Source organism: Adiantum capillus-veneris, chromosome 24, assembly GCF_014529385.1.
Source record: "Adiantum capillus-veneris isolate H3 chromosome 24, ASM1452938v2, whole genome shotgun sequence".
NCBI lineage: Eukaryota > Viridiplantae > Streptophyta > Polypodiopsida > Polypodiales > Pteridaceae > Adiantum > Adiantum capillus-veneris.
The window spans coordinates 112,967,961-112,993,215 of NC_140954.1; the positions used below are offsets into that span (position 1 = coordinate 112,967,961).

Consider the following 25,255-nt stretch of genomic DNA (forward strand, 5'->3'; position numbering starts at 1 on the left):
CTTTCAATTATCAATTTGGTGTGCCAGTTTTAAAGGTCTATAGATATGATTTTGGTCAAACATAAATGTTCAACAAGGGGGCTGGGAAATGATGGTGCAGACAAAGCTAGTCCAAGCTGGGAAATGATCTATGCTAGGCAAAGATTGCAGGCAGGTGTAGTGAAGAAGGCTAGGGAAGGAATGTATGTCTAAAGTGGTTTTTAAGGCCAAAAGAGCTAAAAGGTTGGTCCAAATGGGATGAGGGATCAAGGTGCTTGAAGTGCCAAGTCAATGCTCTGGAATGTAGTGTTCAATGTGCTCTAGAAGCCGGTCTAGACGGCTCGTCAAACGGGGCCCCGGTGTGCAAGATATTGAAGTTCAAAGTTAGAATGTTTGGCAGATCCCCGATGGATAGGGAAGCTAGGGATAGATGGCCCAGGCAGGTGTCAGCAAACATGTGTGTAGAGCTCAAATTATGGAGCATGCCTGTCTTCTCGGATTGCCAATCAGAGCTCTTGATAGCAAGTTATGGTCAATTGAGGTTTTTACGGGGGTCAGTTATGGGCCAAGTCGACTAGATGGGAAATTGGGCCATCTAGCGTTTTCTAGGCCTCGACAGGGTTCAAGCAGATAAAGCGTGCCGTTTGGAGTCAGCAGGAAGTCACTATTCACCAATTAGATTCTGGAGCACCGAGTTACGGCCTGGAAAAGATGGGAGAATTTGGCAATGGAGCGAATGCAGATAATTTTCTTGGTTTTTGCGGCCTCAAATAGCGAGCTTAGAGGAGTCAAAAGACGGTGAGGTTTGCACGGCTCAGGCTCAACACGGTGGAGACCCAACACAATTTGGTGGCTCGTCAGAACTCTAACTATCAGGACAAAGAATGGAAATGCTTAAAAAGGGTACCTTGAGGAGTTTTTTGAAAGGCTTTTTTGGAGAATTGGATGCTATCCAAGGGGGAGTACCTGCGGGCTACCGCGTGGCGGAGTGAAATCCCATAGGCACAGGGTGGGCTCGCGCATGCATCGTATATGAGCTAGGCCATGTGGCCCATTTGAGGTATGAGTTTGGAGCCCCCGTTGGCTATGGCAGATCTGGTTGGGCACTGCATGAGTGCGGGCCTAGCGGAGCATGTTGGTAACACTGGTTGCTTTTGGAGGTTGGAGGCGGTGCCAGTGGCACACGCCCGTGTGGTTGGGGTGATGACGTGGCCGCCCGACAGGGGCCCATTCACACACGACTGTTGAAGGCCCATTTTCTGAAGGCAAGGGAGGAGGGCACTAGCGATATTGCGAGTGCCTCCTCGATACATAGATAGGGGGCAGTCCTGCGAGAGAGAGAGAGAGAGAGAGAGAGAGAGAGAGAGAGAGAGAGAGAGAGAGAGAGAGAGAGAGAGAGAGAGAGAGAGAGAGAGAGAGAGAGAGAGAGAGAGAGAGAGAGAGAGAGAGAGAGAGAGAGAGAGAGAGAGAGAGAGAGAGAGAGAGAGAGAGAGAGAGGCAGAGCAGGACCAAGTCCAGGAATGTGAAGAGAGAAAGAATAAGGAAAGAGAGGAAGCCCAAACAGTGGCCAAAGCAGGCGGTCAAGAGCGTCAAAGGAGTAGTGCAAAGCTAAGGGTGAAAATGAAAGATAAATAGATTAAATAAAAAGATGCCAATGGGCACTAGCGATGTTGCTAGTGCACCCCCTCTCAAGTGCAAAGAGAGCAGGTGAAAATGAGGCGGATCAATCCTTCCAAAGTTTCCAAATTAAGGTGCTAGATTGGTCGATAGGGAAACAGTTTCCAAAGTTGAAGACCCCCCATTATAAAATCCATTTTTTTAATGAAATGGGGGCTTTTTTTGTGCCGTTTGGAGCCTGCAAAGTGGAGTTTTTTAGCAGAGGAGTGTTCGTGTCAATCCCTTTGTAATTTTTCTTGAAAATGGCCATGGTGATGGCATTGCAAGCCTTTGTACATTCCTTTTGAAGTGTAATCAAGCCACTGTAGCCCCGTTTTGCTGTCGTTCCCCTTCCCTCCTTCTCTTTCTCCTGCTTTCATGTTTACTCTCGATGCCGGAAGTGTGGATGTGTGTGCCCCCCTCGGACCAACGGTGTTTTGTGTGAGAGAGTGAGATTGATCGGCTGTGTGCATGTGTAAGGGTGGAGACAACTCGTGGCAATAGACGTGCGTTGTGTGGTGGACTTGTGGAGTGTGTGAGCAGTGGAAAAGAGCAGGTGGTGGTATGCTAGTGGAAAGAGTGTTTTTTCAAGGTGTCTTTTGAGAGGATAGGGGTGCTGTGGATACCCTGAGCTATAGAGAGGCCCTTGTGTTTGTGCTGGGCGTGTTCCCCCATTCCCCCTCTCCAACGTCGATAAGCCACAGGATGAGCAAACCAAGTTTCATGAACCCTCTGGAATTGATAAGGTGATGGTCACTGCAGCTAAGGTCACCACAGTGCAGGGTGCTATTGAGAGAATGTTGAGGGAGCGGCCGATGGTGTTAAGAAAGAAAACAATAGTGAGGATGGTCCTAAAGGTGGGACTGTTGACAAAGATGTAAAAAAGGAAAAAGTTCAGGATAAGGTGATTGGTCCAATTGATGAAGACATGGACGCTATTGATCCAGAGAAGGTGGCCGACATGATGCCAACATCTCTAGGTGATTTCACCTTGTCGAACTTGTTGTTTGCAGTAGGAAGAACGCGTGTCCGTGGACGTGCCAACAAGTCCCGTGCTTGCAAACTTTAGCTTATGCCTACCCTTGTAATTGACAGTCTGTATCTGGATGTAATGTGTTGAGATTATATTTTGGTCTCCATCTACTACCATATGTTTTAAGTACGCATTACATTTTCCTTCTTATATTGTGCTCTCTTATGGTAGACTTTGACCCTTTGGTCTTTGAATTGACCATGCAAGTAAGTTGTAGGATCTTCATTGTGTGCTAATTGACTCAAAATATTATTGGCACTAAAGAAAGCGATCCTTTCTCCCTACCTAGCAACATATAGCCGTCAACACCCCCTCTTTGATGTAGAGGATGACGTTAGCCCTCTCATTGCTGATTATTTCATTCAACAAGAGGGATACGCTTATTGCTTTGACCCCCCTATCAACCCATGATTTGTGGAACAAAGAAAGAAAATTTTCTTGTTGCAGTCTGCTATGTATTCCTTTTTATGTGAAAATGAAAATCCACTAATGTCCATTTACTTATTTTTCTTAAAGTATGCTTCTATGGTCATTTTGCCTTGATCTTTGGATTTGGTATTGGTCTTCTCATTGTAGGGTGAGTGTAGCTCATGGAAGCTCCATTGTATGAACTTTATAGCAGAGATCTTTTTTTGGGAAAAAGTTACCATTGTGAGCTTGGGAAGTACAGGGACTAACAACTTTTGGTACTAGAACTGACAACTTTCAGGCTTTGGTACTATTACATTGGGTAGAGTTAAGTACTAAATTTGGTGCTGATCATCTCAGTACAGGGTGATTGTAGAAGAAAGCTTATTTTTGAGAGATCTTATTCTGAAAAAGAACAATATTATGGACTGGGGAAGTTAGGTACACCAATACAAAATTTGTTGCTTTTGATACTGGCATTGATAACTACCAAATTTGGTGGGTGGTGGTCATCTCACTACTACAGGGCAATTGTAGAAGATAGCTTATTTTGGGAAAAAAAAATATGATGGCATGGGGAAGCTAGATATACCAATACAAAATTTGGTTCTTTTGGTACTAGCATTGGCATCAATACCAAATTTGGTGTTGATAATCTCACTACAGGGTGATTGCCATATTTTTAGCTTCAGGATCCCATAACTGAAATCCCACCTCGCCCGAAAGGCCATAGCCAAGAAATATGCATTTCTTTGACTTAGGAGACAACTTGCTTAGAAACTCCTTCGGAAAATGGCAATACGATTCACAATCAAAGACTCTAACATGCTTGTAAGAAGGTGGCTTACCAGACCAAAGCTCTTCCGATACCTTCTCATCTAAAGCCTTGTTAGGCCCATCCATTGATAAGATGGACAACAGTTGCTAACACTTCCGCCCAAAATCCATTAGGAAACTCTGTGTTAGACAACATGCTATGTAACTTCCCTTGTATGGTACGGTTCATCCTCTTAGCAACACCATTTTGTGGAGGGTTATATGGAGCAGTCAACTCTCTTTTGATTCCTTTGTAATCATAAACATTTTGAAAGGATTTAGTGACATACTCACCACCATTGTCTGACCTTAAGCACTTGACTTTCTTGCCAAACTGATTCTCCACTAATGCAACAAAATTATAAAATTTTGAAAGAACTTCATCCTTCTTCTTGAGAGGATATATACTCACTTTCCTTGAAAAGTCATCAATGAATGTAACAAAGTACAATGAACCTCCCATGGATACGTTAGGCATAGGTCCACACACATCACTATGCACTAACGCTAATGGCTCACTTTTTCGAGTGCTTCCCCTTTTGTGTGGTGACTGTGTTTGTTTACCATAAAGATAATGCTCACAAACTAAAAAGTCTGAGAAATGGAAGCCAGGAACATAACCAAAACGAGAAAAGATTTTCATTCCCTTTTGAGACATATGTCCTAACCAGCGATGCCACAAAGAAACATTTGGCTGCTAAGTTACACAATTACATGGTTTCTAACATTGGATACATGTAGCATGTACAAAGTCCTAGACTTTGAACCATGTGCTACCATTAAAGAACCTTTGGTAATCTTCCATGAACTATCACCAAATGTGAAGTAATATCCTGCGTCATCCAAATATCTTGTACTAATCAAGCTTTTGGTAAGCTTCGGCACACGTCTCACATTCTTGAGCATGAATGAAGAACCATTTTGAACTTTTAGCTGCACATTGCCGACATCAACTATGTCACAAGCATAATCATTGCCAAGAAGAACGCGACCTTTATGGGCTCCATCATATGTACTGAACCACTCTCTGTGAGGAGTCACTTGAAACAATGCACCTGAGTCAATAATCCAATCCTGTAAAGCATAGTCATCAGTGGCAACCAAAAATGCTGAATCCATGGTAGATGTGAGATAAATGTCTCCATCAAAATCTTCAACAAAAACATTGTTGATCTCTTCAATCTTTATACTTACTTCCTTAGTCTTGCCTTTTTCCTGCTTCTTGTCTTTACCTTTCTCTTGTTTCCACTTTCGACAGTTTTTCTTCATACAACCCTTTTAGTGACAATGATAGCACTCAATGTCTTTTTGGCCACGTGATTTGCTACGAGATTTTCCTCTCTGATTTTGCTTGCCCTTTTCTTGTGATTGACCACGAACAATGAGAGCATTGCTAGTACCACGAGAAGTATCAAGATTCTTCTTGCTAACCTCTTCAATAAGCAAATTGACCTCAACATCAACACATGTTAAACCATCAGGAGGTTCTCAGTTACTTATGGATGTGCGAAAAGTATCCCAACTTGTGGCAACGTAACTAGCAAGAACATTGCTTTGACCGAATTGTCAAAATTGACTCCCTATGCAAAAAGCTGACTGAAAATTATGTTGAACTCATTGAGATGGTTGCACATGGGTGTGCCCTCATCCATCTTCAAATCAACTAACTTTTTAGCCAATAAACCTGTGATGTTGCACTTTGCTTCTCATACAGGTCACATAACTTCTTCCACTGCTCATAGCTAATCTTTTGCATGGTCACATTGAAGTACACATTCTTTGACAAAGTCAGCATGATGGTGGACCTGACAAGTTCATCCAGATCCTCCCAATCATACTCATCCATATCCTCACGCTTTATCCCCTTCATCTTTATCGACCGGATGTGCTTCTTTTGTACTAAAACATTGTACATTTGTTCCTTCCAAAATGGGAAGTTAGTGCCATCTAACTTCTCAATGTTGAACAAAGATTTCTCCGATGATGAATCCATCACTCAACAAGGAACAAAAACGATAGATCCGCTGCACTAAAGAAGATGATAGAAAATTTGAAAATTTTCGACAGAGTCTCCCCTGCAAAACTGACTTCTGAACCCAAAACAAATGTGTACAATGACTGAAAACGCTGATCAAAATGGCTAAACCGGCAAGATAGAATCTCAAAGAACTGTCACTGTCAGTGCCTTCGACTCTAGAAGAGTGTCTTTGACCATTTGAACACTGTCAAATGCATACGCATAAAGATGACAGTAATGCCAACAATGGCGGGTTAGCAGATGCACACCAATACTGCACTAACCGCATAAACATACATCCTATGTCGATGCCAAAATTATGGGAATGTTAGGGGCTCGCTCCAAAACCTATATCACTGAAAGGATCTCCACATTTGAGAATCCCCAAGCTCAATAAAACCTTAACAATAGGCTTTACATATCTCAATCACAATACATAAACCGTATAAGATCTTACATCAACCACATAAACTCTTTTTTGTAACTGCTGTGGTGGTTTGTATGATTTAACAGACCCTCAAGATCTTAAATCAAATATGCATGTGACAGAGATTGCAAAAAGAGTCTGCAACAAAAATCTATACGCAGAAGAACCGATGAAGGTAGACCACCATGCTATCTGAACTAAATATCTCTGAAACCGTGCATAATTTGCAGAAACTTCCTTCTGCAAAGTTGTAGACCACGCAAAAACGGTTGGAATTATTGGGAATAGACATGAAATAAGCTAGTTTTATAGGTCAAAATAGAGATGTAAAAATATACAGCTTGACCTACAGGAAGTCTGAGTGACGTATCTCAAAATTGGTGAAGATTTTGAGAAAACTTTCTCCTGAAAAGTTGAAGAGGACGAAAAATTGCTCAGGTCACAAGGGAATCGGTTTGAATGAAGACATTTTGATAGATCAAAACAGATCTACAAAAATGTGCTGCAATTTTTGTTGCTTCTTCGCCTGCCTCCCCGCTGAGATCCAATGGTGCTCCAAATCCTTGAGCTCTGATACCTGTTGAAGTGCGTCTGCGAGAGCGTGTGTGTGTGCAGCAATGAAGAAGAGAGAAGAAGAGATGAGACACAGGTTTGGGTGGACTCCAAACACAATAGTGTTAGGGTTATCAGTCCTTATTCTCTTATGTAGAATGCATGGTCAATATTAGTTCCCTGTTAGTCTCCGACTGCCCAACACTTAGGCGTAGCACATTGGGCTTTACCACCCCAACAGTTTCCTCTTTTTAGTAGTAGATAACTCTATTTCAATAGGTTTGCCTGATCAAGGACATCTGCAAAATTTGTAAGATGAAGACTCTGGAGTCTAGTCTTCATAGGATTATGTAACCTTGACACGAATTGAGCTACTTTAACCTCTTGAGTCATCCCTGTTGGAGCATACTTGACAAGGGTCGAGAAATGTTGATAGTATGATTCTAGATCTCTGTTTTCTTGAGTACAGTCAAGAAACTCATTCATATGGTTTGAATGATAGACTTTGTTCTAATAGTTCTTCTTGAGCGAGGTTTTAAGGTAATCCCAAGTTGCAGCATCAAGATCAACATTGTTTTTAGTGCAATTTGGGAAGGCTTTTGGGGCAACATTTTGCACACATGTTTCTATAGATCTTCCTAGCACACTGGTGATTTTTTTTTCAAGTTTCGACTTGTTTTTCTTATATCTACTCAATTTTCTAGTTTATGGTCATGTTTGTCCCGTCTTGACCATATTTGTTTCTTTTAGATCCACTTTTGAGCACTTCCTTTGATTGACCTTTGATAGTTCATTGACTCATGATGATATATGCTTGAAAACCACTTTTAGCCCGACTCCCCGCCAAATTTCATCAGTTTTTGATTTCATCTGAAAAGGAAAATTGATGTAGACAATTTGCACCACTTTGTAGATATCTCTTTGCTTTGCTTTGCCCCTAAATAGACCTTTGGTGTTGCTTCTTGTTGATCCTTCGGAAATATGATCATTTTAGCCTTGATTAATTCAAAATGACCCTTTGCAGACTGAAAGTATGAAATCATTAGGTTTTCATGATTTTAAGACCCCTTTTGTGACTAAATAGACCTTTGGTGTTGCTTCTTGTTGATCCTTGGAGAATATGACCATTTTAGCCTTGATTAATTCAAAATGACCCTTTGCAGACTGAAAGTACCAAATCATTAGGTTTTCATGATTTTAAGACCCCTTTTGTGACTATTTTTCTTGGTTAGTTATCTTTTTGCATCCTCCAGCTAGTGATTAGCTTCTCCCCTAATTTTGTCATCAAGGTACATGGATCACGATCCATGTTGGGAAGGATTTTGCAATTCCAATTGGTGGAGTTTGTTCTTGGGATTGTGGGGATCTCACTGTGAAATTTTTACTATTTTAAGGGTTTGGGGAACATGGACTGTGATCCATGTTCCAATTTTGCAATTGTTTTTGCATGGGTTGATTCTGCTAGCTGTTAGGTGTCTACTACTGAAGAAAGGATTTTGGTTTTGGGCAAGGTTTGAACTTCCCCATTAGCTCTGACAACTTGCAAAATTTCCATCGTGGATTTGACTTGATCTGCTGTTTTGGTATTGCTGGTGCAGTGTGGAGCATAAACAAGTGTTCTCGTAGGGTTAATGATCATACATGCCAAATCTAGTGGAGTAAGAGCTATTGAGGTGGTTGTAGTTGGTAGAAACACAGCAAGTATCTCTAGGATTCTCCGTCTCTCTCTCTCTCTCTCTCTCTCTCTCTCTCTCTCTCTCTCTCTCTCTCTCTCTTTGAATGCAAACCCGGGGAGGTCACCTAATAAAAATGTAACCTATCACGTGAGTTCAACATAAGGGTATTTAAAGTTCTTAAAACTTACATAAATATATATACAAAAGGGCATTATTTTTTCAAATTTGAAAAAAACTTACAGATTTTAAAAGAAAAGTGTACATTATATTCTTAACAAAATTCATAGATAAGGGGTTTTACAAACATGTCTTGAATGCACGTGATATGGTAGTTTTACACATAGTGAACCCCCGAGAATGCACATGATCTTATTTTTCCCCATTTTAACTGTATGTTCCCTACTTACCCGGAATGCCACATTCATACTTACCTCCATTGATCATATCTTTCGGCTCATATCTCCTGCGGTTCGAACCGTTCTTCATTATGATATTCAATCGATAAATGGCCTTTAATCTGCACTTTTGATCCTTCAGAAGTTGGCTCAAAATCTGTCCTGTGCCAAACCTTTTTATATTTTCCATGTTCCATATTAGGGTGTATATGATACACGTGTCACACAATTTTTACATTCTGCAACGCCAAATGCTTGGTCAATTTCACATGACAAGACTTTTAATTCGTGCTATGATTGCTTTGTCGTCAAGATTAGTGGCAACCAAGTTGGGAGCACCTACATTAATCGGGATATCATCTCAACGAATCCCTACCAGTCCAGCCAATGCAAGGCACTTTTGGTGTTAACTTCTATGTTTATGACGGTCACGATAGCCACAGGCTTCCACTTTTCTATGCACGACATGCTAACCAAGTGTTATAAAGTACACTTCCGTCCTTACATAGTCATCACAAACAACCACGAAAAGGAACCTAAATCTATGGCTCAACTCACCGGCACAGTGCCATATTTAAGTCATTTTCGTATAGTCACGATCCCCTACACGGTAGGTGAGGTTAGATGTGCCTTGTGTTTTCTATTACCTCTCTCGATGAGAGCGTTATACAGTCAGATTGTTGCCTGTTTAAAGGATAAGCTGCACGCTACACATAAGATGCACACAAGCATGGGCCCGGTATATACAAGGTAGTAACTTAAGGAAAGTTCCTCAGCCCAGCATTCTCTCTCTCTCTTTCCTATCTCTCAAAAAGAACAATGAAAACTTTTTAAGAATCTTTTGCTACATGTTTTGTTTGGGAGTCAGCATGAGCCAATGTGCTCTAACTATTACCTAGAAATTCGGAAAGACGTCCTCTACATTAGTCTTCATCATTTTCACAATGATTGAACACTAATTTCCATATACGGGCTATGAGCCACACACGCTGACTAAGAGTCATTGTCAGATCTCAGGTACGACCCACCTATTGGCACTCCTGGGGTGATTGTTCTTAAGATCGAATAGATCTATCCAGTGGAGTACGCATCGATATTAATTGACAAGCTAGAGTCTTGTCATTATGGATGTTTAGGGTGTCATTTTTGCACAACATGTTTTCAGTCCGACGGTCGAGTTGAGTTTTTATAAACTCACATTAGCTGATCTCTACTATAGATTTTAGATACAACAAACCATTAGGATAGCATGGCTGTCCATAAGAGTTAGGCCTTTCACTAGTGTGGATCTCCTGCTCTCTCTATAGCACTATGGGCGTCTATGGACGTATAGTTTTGGGGTAAGACCCCACAGGTGCTTACTCAACAACCCCATATGCATTGAAGATCACAGTTGATCTATCCTAGTTGTACTTTCACGGAAAGAATTCCTCAATCTACTAGGGATAGTGGACAAATTCAACTTTTCAAGTTGATTCCAATCATTTTTATACACGGTCGACTAGGTTGGTTACCGTTACCTACTAGTTGCACAGAGTCTATAAAGGGTCTTACCAAGGGGTTTGAATACGTAGAGTATAACCAACGGGTTTGCATTGCGAACACAACACCCAGGGTTACCAGTTTAAATTTCTATAGCTCACTAATTTCTCTTTTAGTGTTTTGCAGGTCACAGAAAATTTGGTCATGTATCTTTCCAGGTGGAAAGCTACATTGGCCATTCCGATAAGTATCAACCAATGTAAGTATCTGTTTTTGGGTTTCTTTTTTCCAATTATGTTTGATTAAGTTCTGTACAAGGGATGTTTGAGCTAGAAGGCTTTCATCCAGCTGGCTCTTTTAGCCGCATGACACAGTCATGTAAGAGCACAATATTTTGAGAAAATAGTGTTATTTTCTCTCTTCCCTATTCCTCAAGGTGCAGTGATGGGTTTGATTCTTGTTGAAATAGTTACAAACCTCCAAGGAATGGTTCTGTTCGGCACATGTTGACACATGGGATACAACATGGTCTAGGAACTCAAGGAGTTTAGTTTAGCCAATGTGGAGCAATGATAATGAGGGTCCCTCTCACTCTTGTCACAGAGTGTTTTGCAGTTACCTCCACACACAAGTGCATATTGTACTTGATGGATGTCGCTTTTTTGGCCATCCTTATTTGAGACATATTCCACATGTGGAGAATATGAGTCTCTAGGACTGACACTGGCGCCGAATTCCTAATGATGTGTCGCGATGAGGTCCCTACGTGCTGGTTGCATCCGTTTATTAGACCATTTGAAGCACACCGTATCATGAAATTTCAGTGGGGCCAAAAATTGTCGGGTACTCAGGACAAACTTGCTGCAAAGACAAGTGCTGTGAAACCACCTTAATGGAGGGTCATTTCTACATATAGCCAAGTATGCTAAGTGTTGGGATATAGGTGCCTGTGCCTTGCCCGGCCGCCCAGAGTCTGGGCGCCCACTGACTTGTATACCTTATACATAGCATAAGTGTATAGGGGGATTGTGTGCTCCTTGCCGCACTGTCGAAGCAAGGGACTTGCCAATACACCGTATGCGAGCCACAAACGGCTCCAAGCACACAACAAGCCTAAACTAGCAAGCTCAAGAAAACAAAGGGTGTGTCACTCACCGCTCTACGCTCGCCTTCATGGTGGATTCCTCGCCGCGATGAAGAAGAAGCTGCAGTCGTGCCACGCTCAACCGCTTCGCCGCCGTCGTGCCTTCGTAATGCTCGATCGCACACACACTCTCCCTCTCTCTCTCTCTCTCTCACACACACACACACACACACAAGGAGGTGAAGAAGAAGAAGATGGAGATGGAGCAAGAGCACTCTTCAATTGCACAAATGAGAGAATGAGTAAAAATTAGGTTTAGTTGGCTTTTATAGGAGCTCACCCCATTCACACTTGGGCGCCCATGCTTAGCCAACTAATCCCTTGAATGTCCAAGTTAAACTGCGCCTCTCATCGGCGATCACTCTACCTTTCCCTATTGGTCCGACAAGCCCGGTACCTGACTCTACTAAATAATACATAATACACGTCCATCGTAGGCGATAGGGTGTCCGTGTGCCGTGAGGGTTAACATGCCCCCCTTCCTGATGTAGATTCCGTCCTCGGAAGCTATTGAGTTGAAGCTGGTTCGTCGAGGTGGAAGAGCATTTGAGATGAATGTCCTTAGCCTTCTTCAATCACTGCAAAATCAAACAACATTGGCACAGTAATTGCATTCTCTTAAAAAGCATATGCAGATTTAGGTAGACACATTGATTGGTCAAAGAATTTCAAACAATTTGTCAGCAATGAACATTAAATTGCAATGTAATCAAATGCATAAACAGATGTAAAGGTAGAAAATTAAACAAGTCTGGGGTCGCTAATTTGACGGTCGAAAAGCACTAGAGATCGAATATTAATACCATGGGTAAGCTTCTTAACTTTCTGTTGTCAATTAAGTTGTTTAATCGCGAGAGCCAAGTATTCATGTTCGAGGGCTGACTAGAGGCTATATCTAGAAAACCTTGTAGTTAAGCTACCATAAAAGGAATTTCTCATGAAATCATCGCCTGACTGATTACTTTTTCTTTGACTCCCCAAAGTCGTTTCACAGTGATTCAATTTTGATGTGTGTGCTTATTTTGTATGCCTTGGGTTTTTTGCTTTTCAAGGAAAAGCGCCCACACTGGGAACCTCTAGGGCTCTAGTACCATAGGCAATACATGTGAGTGAAGTACCAAATCAAGCTGAGATTTCTCTTCCAGCTTAAAATTTTACATTGTGGCACTTTGCTTTTTTGCTTGTTCATTTTCAGCATTTTAATTTTGTAACTTTGGGAGGTCATATAACACTGTTACATTCCCCAGGCTCATCACATTAGTAAACTCCCTTTATAATACTTAAGCTAAAGGTCAATAGGGTTAAGCCCACTAGAAAGCCCTAGTACATTTCACACAATGCTGCCTAAATCGGATTAAGAACCTAAGTAACCATTGCTTATTAGGAAGGCATTCCCCATGGTATTAAGAGAAGATTTCTAATACCTAACTTGGTCAAACTAGCTTAGTCGGACTGCTTGATTTTTAAACCTAGACAAGTGATTATGACAAAAGATTACATTGAATTAAATGTTTGATACTAAGCCAATGCGCTGAATATTATGCTACCAATCACAATCAAAGCAGACAAACATAGATGCAAAAAGATAACGGCAATGCTAATGGGCAAGAAACACCTGTTTGTGTTGATGGTCGCGCTTGATTTGAAGGTTCCATGAAGGTCCAAATACTATCAATAGAAACACGCTCCTGTACACACTAGGAAACAAAAACAATACCTCCAGGAGGCACATTAGTGGGAAAAGAGATCTTTGCTAATCACTCAACTCTAAAACAGAAACACTCCTATCGTACTAATCTTACCTACCCTCCATCACTCAAGTGATGAGGATCAAAGGTGTTTTATGGCATAGGTTTCTGTTTCACTGTACCAAATGTGACATGTGTAGGTCTGAGTCAATGTTTTGACTTTAATGTGCATACTCGTTTGCTAATTGCTCTTGCTCTTTTTTTTTTTTTTTTTTTTGTGAGTATAAAGCTTTATATGTACATTCCCTAAGATTGGAGATTAAGAGGTCAGGGAAAAAGGTTGAGAGGGAAACAAGTGAATAATGGATTGTCCACAAACACTCCCCCCTTCCTTGGGTAGATCATACCGTTTGAAATGAGCTTGTCACCCTTTGAAACCAATTGTTCCAGTTGGTAATAGGTGAGGATTTTTGCCAGTAGTTTGCTATTACCCTAGGTGCCTCGTCAAGTTGCAAGGGTGGTAAGGTATTCTCCCAGGATCGAACTTGAAGTGGTTCATCAGGTGATTCTTGAACACTGGGAGGTGTGGATTCTTTTGTAGCTTCATGGAGGTCCACTACTATAGATGGAGGCTGTGTAGAATCTTTTACCTCTATGGATGTATTACATGATGAGCTAGAATCTTCATGGGACTCTCCCCTTCCTGAGCTAGGTGGAACAAATCGTTCTTTCTTTGGTACCCAAACTAGCTCGGGAGCGGGTGTGTAGCATTCTGTGATTTTTTTCTTTCCATGATCATTGATTCGTTTTGGAGCTACGGGATTGGGCTCACTTGGGTCAGGTGATAGGTAAGAGTACAATCTACGTTTTGGCACCCAGATTTGATCATTTCCTTGATAGTAGCCTTGGGCTTCCAATAGTCGTTTAGGGATCCATCGCAACATTTTCTTACTTTTCTTGGAGCGAGTGGTACGTTTCTTACAAGGCTTCTGTTTTTTAGCACTAGATATGGTCACTAAAGAAGCTTTAGGGACCCACTTGTATGTTTTCTTCGTTACCTTAGGATGAGTCTTGTCAGAAGCGATATGCATTGCTTGTAGCATATTTAAGGGTATAAGCATTTCATTCCCCTCAGGTGTTACCCAGGTCGTCCCCCTATTTCCCCAAGTGTCTATGGTTGATGCTAGGTGGACCCAATCCACATTGTCTGATTCCGTCATACCCGGTAACACATCCATGTAAGGAGAATCTTGGCCAATGTCTGTATCCTTCTTACAAGTGTAACAATATTGTAGTGGGGCCGAGTGAACTGTGGTGTCAGAGCGATGATCAATAATGGTTTTACTCCCTAAGGGGTGTACCTTACCAGTCACCAAATCCACTCTAAGGACAGAGTCTTGGAATTGCAAATAGACATGATTTTTAGACCAATCGTGAACCATTTGTGCTTCCCTCATGAATGGTCGTCCTAAAATCATTTCATATGACATAAGGTGTTTAGAGAAATCCATTACAATGAACGTATGTCGTACCTTGTGTCCTAGAACTTTGATCTTAAGATCCTTGAGCATCCCCATAGGTTTGGCTATGGTACCATTTGCCATCTTTACCACAATGTTAGTAACACTGAGGCAGGGTTTTCCCATGGATTCCCAACAATCTTTTGTAACGATGCTAACTCCCGCACCACCATCAAGAATTCCCTTAATAGTTAATCCCTTGGTAGTGATGGGTAGGGTCGCATTAGACTCGTCGCCTTCAAAATACTGCCCTAATTCGTTAATGGGTACCTCGATCACAGACTCGTGTCCATCTAAGTCAAGTGATTGCACATGATTTTCCTCATCAATCATAATCGAGTCAGGCCTATTTGGTTGCGCAAACTGCGGTAATCCCGTTCGTAGCTCTCCGTTAAGGAATGCTCGAAGTGCAAGGAATAACTCAGGATCTCCATACATCTTTGCTATGATCGTGGTTCGGACCTCAGAAGACATGAAGTCCACTAGTTTGGCAACATTCATTGGCGTTTTGCAGGGTGTAGGTCCTTGACTAGGAACTGGTGAGGATGGAATCTCATATTCCTCAATGGGATCAGGTATTCCTTCGTTAAACATCCTTTCCAACAAGAAGGGTGTATGCTCACTTTCTGATGTCCCGTCCTCACTCCCTTCTTGGATGATACTAGATATGGCTAACGGTCTATGGTTCATGTGGGGTGGATGAACTTGCGTGGGAAACACTGTGTCATGAATTTTTACATGCATGGGTTCTGGTTCTAGTTTCCTTTGAGTCTCCTCCACTAAACCTCTTAGATGTTTCACCTGCTTAATCTCGTCTACAGGGTTTGGGTACGTCCCAATCTTCTTTTTACGATTCTTCCCTTTTTGCCCTTGCGGTTTATCTTGGGGGTCTTGGATTGGATTTGGGAACACTTGTGGTGTTTTCAGAGGCTCTTTATGGTTTTCTCTCATTCGGTTTTCATTTGGTTCCATGTTACGGTTTTCTTTGTCGGTCTTTCCCTTTGTGGTATTGGTTCTAGTCTCCATTGTCTCGACTGAATCTGAATCATCCTCGAGGTCATTCATATACACGGGGTCATCTCCTGTTCCTATGTTTGTTTTGGAACTTGGCTTTGAATTTTCCGTATTCTGCGACTTCTTCCTTCGTGTCTTCTTTTTCTTTGCTTGGATAATTGACGCGGTATCTCTCTCTTCGAGGATATGTCCTGGCCCTTGAAGCATGGACCGTGTAATCGCATAAGCGGGTGCGACGGGTGGTATTGGCGATGTCACACTAGCAATTTCGACCAAATTTAGGGGTGTGATTTTAGGCGCATTTGGGTTATAGGGGCATTGGGCAATCAAGTGATCTATGCCACAACGATTACATGTGAGTATTGGCATTGCAGACGTGCTCCCTTGATTCATTTGCATCTGTGCAGCATTCTTTTGCAGCCTAATAGGGCACTCCGCTACTCGATGTGGTCCACCACACTCGTAGCATTGAAGAGGTGGCCTCCTAGCCTGGGTGTTGATATTTTGACCTCTGGATGCGAGAGCAGCAGCTTGATAAACCGGCTTGACTTGTCCCCAACAATCTTCCATGTAGTATATAGGACACTCTTCCAATGTATCAAGTCCGTAGGCAATACTAGTGTCTATTTCCTCCTCACAGCCATCTGCATAAGCATTAGATGGCTCGCAACCCACTTGGTTCATAGGGGCGACTCTTGGATGCAGGGGCTGCGGTCCTAGCACAGGAGGTGGTAACGGTGTAGCTTGTACAACATTTTGAGATCTAGGGACCATGTGTTGCGGTAGTTGCTCAACAGGTGGAGTAGGCATCAATACAGGAGCTTGAGGCGCATTCGTCCAGGCTACAGGTGGTCTATTTGCCATCATACGTTTGATCATTAAACAATCCTTAGCTTGGTGACCATACCTACCACATGCGTTGCAAGTTCCATTAAATTTTACTCTAAACGTAGGGCACTCACTAGTGCTATGTGGACCTAAGCAAATGGAACACCATTGTTGCTCCCTTCTTGGATACATGTGACTATTTTGAGGGGGTCGATTATCCTTAAGAGACTCTTGGATTGCCTTGGTGAGGTCTGTCAAGAAGGTCTCAAATACCTTTGGCTCATTGGCAATGGGCTTTGCAGTCATGGGTTCATACTCAATGGCTTGTGAGCTAGTGGATCTCGTGTCAGTAGACACCCTCATGCCTGCTATCATCAAGTTGTCCTCTAGTTGGATTGCATTGGCAGTGACATCTTCCCAGGTTGTGATACCTCTAATCACTAGTCCATTATAGATTCCTTCATTCCTCAACCCTCGAATGAATCGATCAAGCAGTTGGTTATTGTTGAAGCGCTCATTTACAGGGCAGCGAGAGTTTAAGTGCTTTAGACGACTAATGAAGTCCCTTACTGACTCTCCTTCCTTACGTTCGGCCTTCTGTAGCTGAGATGCTACACCCCAAAGCACACCTTCTCGTATGTACTCCTTTAGAAACAACCTTCGAAGGGTAGGGTAGATTGTTTTCTCGTCCACCCTTAGGGTCCTATACCAATCTCCAGCCTTCCCACTTAATGTCAAGCTTAAGGCATTGCACTTATGTAGTTCGTTGCGTTCCCCTAAGGAATCACTTTGTTCAAACACTTCAATGTGTTTCCTAGCATCTTCGTCCCCATTGAATTTTTGTGTGAGTTTGGCAATTTGTACTGCCTTACTTCTAGGCTCTCTATCAGATGCGTGACGCATATTTTCCGCGATAGATCGACCTATGGTTTGAGCAAACGCTGCCAAGTCACCTATGTGAGGAGGTAGGGCCGGTGGAGGTACTCTTGGAATCATATGTGGGAGAGGAACGGGTACCGGTCTTGGCATATGTGTGGATGATGCAGGATATGGAACATAACCGGGCATAGGTCCACTCGGATAAGAGCTAGGGAGCGGCACTCGAGGAGCATAAGCAAGTGGTACAATTGGAGGTGTTTGGGCCATGTGTGCATAAGGGGCTAGAGGCACATATGGTGGAGGCCCATATTAGGTACTACGACACTAGGTAGTGGCACTGCGCTAACCGTAGATGTCATCGGTACATTCTCTGTCAGGCTTATCCCTGGAGTGAGCACTGTGTTTTCCTTGATAGAGGGTTGACCCAAGTTAGGGAAGCTAAAGTTTTCGCTCGGAGGCTCAGATTGCATAGAGACCCCAGGTGGAATGACGTAAGATGGGTCCATGGGGCTCATTAGAGGAGTCTCCATTTGAGATAGAGTAGGCTGTTGAGCCTTGCTCGTATCCAAAAATCTCATGGGGCCAGTTGAGAGTATATTTACCCCTCGGTTTTGCCTTTCTGATTGAATAATGCCATGGATAACATTACAGATCATTTTCTGTTGATCTTCGATGCTCGTGGCACTAGAGGTGGATTGTATAATCTCTATCCATCCTACATGGTAGGCGTGGCCAGAGTGTAGATCCGTCAACACCTCAGTGTGGAGGTCGTATGTCCAATGATCATTAATGAACAATCCTTCTAGAGTCGACGTGTTAACGGTTTCTTGTGAGGTAGAAGCAATGTTGCTCCCCGTGGTTTTACTTGCCACCAACGGTACTCTAGAGGGAACTTCTGAAGGAGGCAGCTCAACAGGGCCTTCTTGGTAAGAAGTTGGTAGGATATCCACATGGACACTCTTTGGGGGTGTGGGGTCCACGTGCGATGTGAAAGGAGAGTCCACTTCCCCACCCCCTTCGTGTGCTTCATTTGCATCAGGTTCAGAGCGAGTAGCTCTACCTAATGTTTCCATGAAACGGCTAAACATACTAGTACTAGGCTGTGGAGCTTCGGGAGGTGCATGGCCTTCTCTCTCAGTGTTTTGGGTAGGGTATGCTTCCATGATTTCTGAGTCGGAGGAGGAGTCACTAGCGGCTATTTTAGGGTCTTGGGTGGTGCTACCTTGTGTCCCCGCTGAGGGTCTAGAGCTTATCGTGGATGGGTAATGGGTGTCCGTATGAACAGAGGCACTCTCAATATGCTCGTGTTCTAGCACCCGCCCAGAGCGTAAGTGCATGTGCTTTTGATACCCTAAGGTGTCAAAAAGCTGCTCTAGGAGGCCTTGTGACTAGTTTTTAGCGTGTTTTTTGTTTGTTTTTTTGCTAGATTTTTTAGAGCGTGTCATGGAATGGGCCGTGTGATAGCTCAAAACGAGCGTATCGGTCAGAGGGTCGTGCCGTGCTTTACAGCCCTCCGTTTGGTCACTCTATGCCCTCGGAATCCCTAAAACTGTCAATTTCCAGTAGGGAACTAGGCCCAAACTAGAAAGTCTAAGGGTGCAAGTGGGAAGAGAAAGGAGGAGAGTGGAGGACTTGTCCCACATGCTCTCATTCTCTCTTGAGGGAGTAGGGTATATATATAAGAGTGAGTCTAGTATATATCATAGGGCTTGGGCTTGGGAAAATGATCCCGATCTCGATCTATCTTTTATACAAACCAACCCGTCCGTTTTAAGAGTCACGTTTTTTATTCGCTCGCGTTTTTAATTTCCGAATTTTTTTCCTTTTTTTTTCAATTTTTTTTTTTTCTCAAAAAATTTTTTTCCCACAATTTTTTTTTATTACTTTTTTTTGTTGATGCAGAAAATACAGAAATTGAAAAAAAACGCAGAAATGCAGAAATTGCAGAAAAAACGCAGAAATTGTAGAAAATGCAGAAAAAACGCAGAAATTGCAGAAAATTGACAGAAATGCAGAAAAGTGCAGAAATTGAAAACGCCGAACTTGAAAATGCAGAAATTGCAGAAATTGAAAAAACGCAGACAATAGCAGAAATTGAAACTTGACAGCAATTGCAGAAAACGCAAAAAACAGAAACCTTCCACACACTCCTTCCCTGCCTTTCCTATGATAGAAATTGCACCACAAGGAAGCGTAAAGTGCTAACCGAGCTTAGTGTAGGGCATATCCCCGGCAACGGCGCCAAAAATGTGCGCTCCTTGTCGCACTGTCGAAGCAAGGGACTTGCCAATACACCGTATGCGAGCCACAAACGGCTCCAAGCACACAACAAGCCTAAACTAGCAAGCTCAAGAAAACAAAGGGTGTGTCACTCACCGCTCTACGCTCGCCTTCATGGTGGATTCCTCGCCGCGATGAAGAAGAAGCTGCAGTCGTGCCGCGCTCAACCGCTTCGCCGCCGTCGTGCCTTCGTAATGCTCGATCGCACACACTCTCTCCCTCTCTCTCTCTCTCTCTCACACACACACACACAAGGAGGTGAAGAAGAAGAAGATGGAGATGGAGCAAGAGCACTCTTCAATTGCACAAATGAGAGAATGAGTAAAAATTAGGTTTAGTTGGCTTTTATAGGAGCTCACCCCATTCACACTTGGGCGCCCATGCTTAGCCAACTAATCCCTTGAATGTCCAAGTTAAACTGCGCCTCTCATCGGCGATCACTCTACCTTTCCCTATTGGTCCGACAAGCCCGGTACCTGACTCTACTAAATAATACATAATACACGTCCATCGTAGGCGATAGGGTGTCCGTGTGCCGTGAGGGTTAACAGGGATGCTCACTCTTTGAGTCTCCCCACCCATATCTGTGTGTCGTGTGTCTCCTTATCTCTCTCACTCTCTGTCTGTGGTGCTCTCGGATCACCTTCAATTGGTATCAGAGCGGCAAGTGTGAGAGCGTACATGGACGGCTTCGTGATGAACTCGTCGGCTATGGCGGAGAGGTCACATATCTGAGAAAAGAAATAGAGGAGGCTTGTGGACAGCCATACAGAGGCTTGCAGGAGAGCTCTCAGAAGCTTCCTAGTGCTCACAGATCAGTCCACAGTTCCTCTACAGATTAGTCCACTGTGTACATCATCTTCCCTCTTCTCGGCAAGCTTTGCAACGGCTACATCGGCGACAGATTGGAGCTTGGAGCTTCCATAAACATGGAAGCATTGTGAGATTGATACATTCAGCTCACGCATCAAGGTGGAAGTGAGTTTGAGCCTTTCTATGAGCTCAAAGAAGCACAGAAGAAAGTCGTTCAGTTTTTGACAGTTTGACAGCAGTCTACAGTTTTGCTCATAACTTGAGCTACAAAGCTGCGATTCCAAAACTTTTTGGTTCAAAACGGAGCCGGCTTCAAGTTCTACAACTTTGTAGAAGGAACCGTTTTCTGATTCGGAGTGCAGGTTTGGTCTGAAATTAAAAACACAGAGACTGTTTTTCAGGACAGTTTTGGGCTCTGTTGTTTTCTTTGCTGCAGACAGCTTACCCGTGGACACTGCAGATAGCAGGCACATATGAGGTGTTACAAGATCGGATTTGAATCCCAAGTACAGGTTGAGTCTAGTACTCCCACAGGTGTTGCCAGTTGCAGTTGAGTGGTTCTTCTGCAGTGTTGTGGCTTGCATACATGGTCTTTGAGCGGGTAATTCTCTATGTATGCTTATGTGGTGAACAGTAGATCTTGTGAGCAAGTGCAAAGATTGGTTATGGATGATATGTATGGTCATCTGTGGTACTCTATGTGAGCATTTGCTGGACACAGGTTTGCAAAGCTTATGCATGTATGTTGAGTGTAGTTTGATGCACATTGATTGCTCATTGTATTGAGCTTGTAGGACAATGGTTATTTTGTGTTGATAGCCATTGTGCGTCAAAACTCTGGTGAAATTTTCCCAGGAGTTTTATGCGCATCATTTATGCGATCTAGGTAGAGATTGCGGGTTGCACTCAGCATTTGCGTACAGTGTTCTCTACAGGTGGGAGATTTGTGTGTGTGTATCATTGGTACCGCACAATATGGGCTTGGTGATTAGCTCACGGTTTGACAGGCATACAGTTATCTTGGCACACTCATAGGAGTGAATATTGTGATGTATGCTTGTGTGGCTACGAGCTAGGGTAGACGGATTCAAGCACTAATGGCTTGAGGTTTTTCAGTGGGTTTCAGCTACTACAGGTTTACAAGTTTACAGGCATGTTTGAGGACTTTTTTGGGCGCTAAATTTTCAGCCATTGTTTCCTCTTTGCAGGTGTCCATGTATGGCTCAGTTGTAGGCTGATCAGGGACACGTTTGTGGCTTGTTTATGCACCTGTTTAAGAGATGAATTTTGGGGCTGAGTTGCAGCTATATTTTATAGCCATACAGGAGCTTGGTTTACTCAATAGGAGCCTCATACACTTGGCAATTGGGATTTGCATCATTGCCTTTGTGGAGCATAGTGTGGTTACACTACTGCGAGAGATTTTATGCGTGGATTCGCATGAGCATTGTAGGTGCTAGTGAGATCTTTTTTTGAGAGCATTTTCTTGTTGCACGTTGCTTCTTTTGGATTAGTTGAGTGCATTTCATTGCTACCGTACCTAGAGTAGAGTTACAGCTCTTGGTTATTTTTGACATTCACTTATAGTAGTCAATATGTGTGAGACTTTCGAGTTTAGGACAATGACTCATGAGAGACGGCGTTCTCGTTCGTGTCGACACTTGAGATGTTGGCATTGTGGTCACACAGGGCACATTAGACGGTGATGCTTTCGTCGTATGAGAGAGCACATGAGACAGGCTAGTCTCAAGGATGCAGTAGATGCTATAGGCTCCGTTGACTTGATAGTTGCAGGATCAGATACAGTGTCTGAGTACCCTAGTGACAGTGAGGTCACATTTGCTTCCTGTATTACTCCTGATTTTTTGACGTCTGAGGATAGTGCACTTATTTTGCAGTGGGTGCTAGACAGGGACGCTACTTTTCATGTCACTCCGTATCGTGACTGGTTCATTAGCTATTCTAGCAGAGTGCATGGTAGTGTGAGATTGGCAGATGGGTCACTACATGAGATTGCTCGTTTAGGAGATGTGAGACTGTCTTTACCGAGCGGTGCATCGTACGTGCTCAGAGATGTGCATCATGTGCCAGATTTGACGATGAGTTTGATCTCTGTTGGTCAGCTCAGGGATAGTGGATGTCGAGTATCGCTGCTTGAGCAATCTTTTGCGTTGCATTTGGGTTCTCTAGTGATTGTGAGAGGTGCTAGAGTTGGTGGGTGAAAGCATGTTAACTTGTCATGCTTTTTCATGTCCCGGACAATGCTAACTAGCACAATTTTGACATATGCTAACTAGTACAATAACTTGAGCTACATCTCCAAGATCTATGACATATGATATATCAATAGAAAGCACTTGAAACAAGGAATCCAAATGTACAACCTCAGACAAATTTTGATATTATTTGTAAAATATTTACAGGACGCCCAACTTTTTGAAGATGTGCTAACTTGAAACTGCTAACTAGCACAAAAAGCGCGACAGGTTAACATGCTTTCACCCTGGCACATGGTACCCATTGCACGTAGTACTGGTGGGAGATGGTCGAGTCTCAATCTTGTTACAGCCATACAGAGAACAAGAGACCCGGACAGTCTCTTTTGCTCATGGGTTGCAGGGTGCTTTGCATGGAGTGCAGAGTACTGAGCTCCTTGTGCACACAGTTGGGGCACGACTTGAGCAGTCACACAGAGAGAGGTGACAGAGTCAGACATGCATGATTTGCTAGTGACTAAGAAAAGTAGAGAGTCAATTGTGCGAGATAATTCTATGCAGGATAGATAGGTAGAGCGGTCTTGCTCTAGTGAGTCACGAAAGAAGGACGTTGTGCAAGAGTCTATGCATAAGGAGTTAGAGCATGAGAGCTCTAGTGAGTCACAACAGATTGAGTGGTCATGTTTGCAGTGGATGATTGCAGAGGAGGCTGAGACGTCAGCGATTATGCAATCATTCCTTTCTATGCTTGACAGTGAGCATGGGGATATAATTGTGCAGGATATTTCTTCCAGCAGACACCTAGAGCAGCTGGTTTGCTCTGAGGTTGCACGACAGGTTGATGCATCTTTTGCTGAAATTCAGGAGATGCATGTGGCTGACACGCCTTGTCAGTTAGAGATGCCTATTGCCAGGGATATATATGTTGATGCATGCTACGTAGAGCTAGTAGGGCCCGCCAGCATTGCATGGGCATTCGGTGGTCTCATGTATGAGATGCTGATCTTGAGGCCCGATATCGCAGCTGCAGTGGGAGCATTTGTAGGTGGGGTTGCCAGTCGTTTGTTGACTGATGATGGCATAGTGCACGAGAGAGATATGCAGGTATTGCATACATACCTGCAGTACATGTGTGGTACGTTGTCGTGCTGTGGCACGTATATAGTGGGAACGGGCATTAAACAATTTATCTTGTGACTTTTTGATGCATAAGTATACTTCATATAATATTCATATGCATAAATAAAAGCTTTCTACCATACCTTAGTATTACCTTTGAAGTAATATAAATGTACATTACTATTAGAAAGTACTGCAAGAGAAGTATCAATGATTGTGCCTCTCTTTGTCTAGGGGAAAAGCATTTATATATTTCTTCCAATATCTCAGCTATACCCTACCATATATAAATTATTTTCTTCTTTTCACATTTATTTAATAATATAACCCTTCAATAATGCATACCTTCTTGGATACATACAAGAGGGAGGGGCCTACTAGAAGACTTTATGAAAAGGAAGATCCAAAGCTTCTTGGACCATCCCAATTTGAAAATCCCAACCTAAGGGCGTGGAGAAAAGACCAAAACCAAGTCAGGCTCTTTTAGTAGGCCAATTTTGCCTTTTGAAGCATGTCAATCCGAGTTACAGGTCAAAAGTTACAGGGAAACCAGTGAAAAACCCTCTCACAACTACACTGCAAGAAGAGAAGGTAAACAAGTGAATCAAGTGAAAAGAGGTAATCTTGGTCTTTTTCCATAAAATAAGATATTTGGAGGATAAAAGACACAAGCATGTGAATGTGACACCTCAAAGATGCCTTGAAGGACAAGACACACAAGTTGGGACCCCCTGCTGGAGCCACACAGAAGATGCCTAGGTGGGGCCCACATACATCATGCACCCACATGGAGCCTCAACGACCAAAAATGCTAAATTTCATGATATTTTGAGTCCTAATATTGCCCATTTTAAGAAATATCCAAAGAACATTTAATTTGGGGCTAACTCTTTAGCCTAATCAAGTGATTATGTAAAACATGGCTCCCTCACCTATAAAAAGGGTAGCCTTCTCTTCATTGGGGGCAAGTTATGAGTGAGTGAGAATAGCTCAATTCCATAGTGTCACACTCATCTTAGTGCCACACTTTCTCTTGAAGAAAGGCTGAAGTCTTGCCTCATCTTCTCTCTCCATTAAGGTGGTGGCGATTGCTCTCATGTAAGATATATGTTGCTAGTTTTTCTTTCATTTGCATATCTAGTCCAATACTTGTCTTTAACTCCTTCTCTATCTCTCATTATTTATCTTTAATACCACCACCACACTTAGATCTATCTCTAATTCTATCTTTACTCCTCCTTTCATCTCTCTTGTTGTGTCCTAATCGTTTCATTGGAAGGTATTCAAGCAACAATCTTGTCAATGTAACGGGC

At 42.8% G+C, this 25,255-nt stretch overlaps 1 pseudogene; it reads left to right on the top strand.

Moving 5' to 3' along the window:
- The window catches only part of LOC147426971 (uncharacterized), a 43,092-nt pseudogene extending 40,388 nt beyond the window's left edge, over window positions 1-2,704 (top strand).
- Window positions 2,705-25,255: the final 22,551 nt, after the last annotated feature.